The sequence below is a fragment of the Nicotiana sylvestris genome, chromosome 8 (assembly GCF_000393655.2).
Source record: "Nicotiana sylvestris chromosome 8, ASM39365v2, whole genome shotgun sequence".
In the NCBI taxonomy this organism is placed as follows: domain Eukaryota; kingdom Viridiplantae; phylum Streptophyta; class Magnoliopsida; order Solanales; family Solanaceae; genus Nicotiana; species Nicotiana sylvestris.
Genome location: NC_091064.1, coordinates 52,365,005 through 52,367,616, shown reverse-complemented (window position 1 = coordinate 52,367,616; position 2,612 = coordinate 52,365,005). Strand labels below are relative to the sequence as shown.

Genomic DNA, 2,612 nt, shown 5'->3' with positions numbered 1-2,612 from the left:
GATGCATTATAATTTTAATACCTGCATAACTAATGTTTGCATTACTAACCCATGAATTACTAATACACCTTATTCCGCATTATTCTTGTACGCACTACCAAACGACCCCTAAGTAATCAAATACATAGTATGTCTCTTTACTTGCGAATAAACCGGCTACCGGCCAAGACACATTACATCACTTATAGTCAAGGTCTCAGCACGTGTTACTACAAATTTTGTTTGCATGTCTACACAAAATAAACTTCAAATGTTGTGCTTATAAATAGGGATCGAGCAGCCCATATCTGAGAGAACAACATAAGAGAGAAAATGGAGAAAGTAAAATTAGGAGAGAGCTCAGTTTCATCAAATAGTAGTTCATTTACCAGTGCCACAACACTAACTGAAACTGGACATACTTTTATTCCTAAACGTTATGTCCTTCCACCACCCCAACGTCCTGATGACACCTTAGACCTCTGTCCTTATACATTTTTGCCAACTGTGGATCTTTCCCTTCTTCGACCTCAGATAATAGAACAAGTATTGCTAGCTTGTAAGGACCTTGGTTTCTTCAAGGTAGTACTCCATAATTTTGTCATGTACTTATGTTGCTTCGATCTTCCACGAAATGTCGCAACCGGTGTCGGATATATTAGAGATTTAGAGGATTCGACATTGACTTAGCAGCACCTTTGAACATAAATCATGTCCAAAGTCTCGCACTACAATTTTATATATCTCGTGCAAAATTTCAACTTTCCACCCAATTTTGGTTAATTCTTTCACATTAATAAAATCTTTGGTTACGAAGAAGAAAAAGAGTTGCCAACGTCAATGATTTTAGCTAATATATACCTGGTTTAATAGGAAAGAAAATCGAAATTGCTTCTGCTATTAAATATGGACGTAAGGTATTAGCAGAAGGCATGCGTAATAAAACGTTAGGTTATGCTCTCTTTTCAGGTAGTTAATCATGGAATCCCACAGTCAGTCATGAAAGATGCCCTGGATGTTGCAACTGAGTTCTTCGATTTACCAAATGAGGAGAAAATGAATCTCTACTCCACAAATGTTCACACACCGGTAAGATATGGTACAAGCATGAATCAATCCAAAGACAAAGCCTACTTTTGGAGAGACTTCCTCAAGCACTATTCAAATCCAATTTCATCTTTTATCGACTTGTGGCCATCAAATCCAACATCTTACAAGTAAGTAATTACGCCTTAATGCTTTTTCATTTCTTTAACAATTTTTTTGGCTAGAGTTACAATGTTTTCTTTCAAGTGGTTAAAGTAGTTTTTTCACGCAGGAAGAAAATGGGAGACTATGCAAGGGAAGTACAAAAGTTACACCAACAGTTAATGGAAGTCGTACTCGAGAGCTTAGGATTAGACCCAAATTACTTGCATGAAGAAATTGCTCAAGGCTCTCAGGTCAGTGGCGCATGCATAATTAAGCAACGATTTTTTTTTCCTTTTTACCCGATTTAAAAAGAATTTATGTCAAATAATTTAATTTTGAACTTTTTATTTTATTCTTAATGACATGATTATTATAGGCACAAAAAAAAAGATGAAACAAATGGATTAAATACTCCTTCCGTTTCAATTTATGTGAACTTTAGCTTTTCGAGAGTCCGCTTCACTAATTTTGATACTAAATTGGATTAGATTAACTATATATTTTAAAGTTAAAATTTAAATATTTATAAATTATACGAAGTTACTATTCCCTCATGTCAATATGATAAAAAAATGTTGGTTAAAATTTACATACTTTGAACTTTAAATCATGAAAAACGAAAAGATTCACGAAAATCGGGGGAGTATAATATTTCGAAGCCATGCATATTTTCAAAGAAATCAGTACCTTGAATCCATAAAAACTAAATCATGAATATAATCAACCTTTGTCTCAGGTCATGGTCATTAACTCCTATCCTACATGTCCAGAACCAGATTTGACACTTGGCCTGCGACCACACACAGATTTCGGTTTTTTAACCATCATTCTTCAGAATCATCCAGGGATGCAAATAATGGACAAAAATGAAAACTGGCATTCTGTTCCAGTCGTTGAAGGAGCCCTCATTGTAAACTTGGGAGATCAATTGGAAGTATTGAGCAATGGTATATACAAAAGTATTGTTCACAGACTAATAGTTAATTCAGAGAAGCAGCGTATTTCAATTGCCAGCATCCATAGTCTTGCTTTAGAGAAAAAAATTGGACCCGCACCTGAGCTTGTCGACCAAAAAATATGTTGTCCTATAGAGAAGGAAGCTTCAGTGATTTCCTTGACCATCTTTCTGGAGAAGATATCACGCAAAAAAATTACATAGACAAACTAAAAATAAATCCATGAAGATTATTTTGGTCTATGTAATGTTAAAGAAGAAGATCATTAGGTTCTATAGTTTCTAGTAGTCTTTTAGTCTGGTCAGAGATTTATAGGCCCGTAGGAAAATAAAGAGCTTTTAAGACATTTTATTTTTATTTTTAATTTTAATTGGTACTACCCAACTTATTTGGGACCACAGCATGATGTCTAGTTTTTAATCTTTATTATTTTGCTTGTTACATACACGGGCATGTTTCCAGTAGACATCTTCCTGTGTATTTTAT

General features: G+C 34.5%; 1 pseudogene; it reads left to right on the top strand.

The window, feature by feature from the left end:
* The first annotated feature begins 312 nt into the window (after positions 1–312).
* Positions 313–2,352, top strand: LOC104210816 (2-oxoglutarate-dependent dioxygenase 21, chloroplastic-like; annotated as a pseudogene).
* Positions 2,353–2,612: the final 260 nt, after the last annotated feature.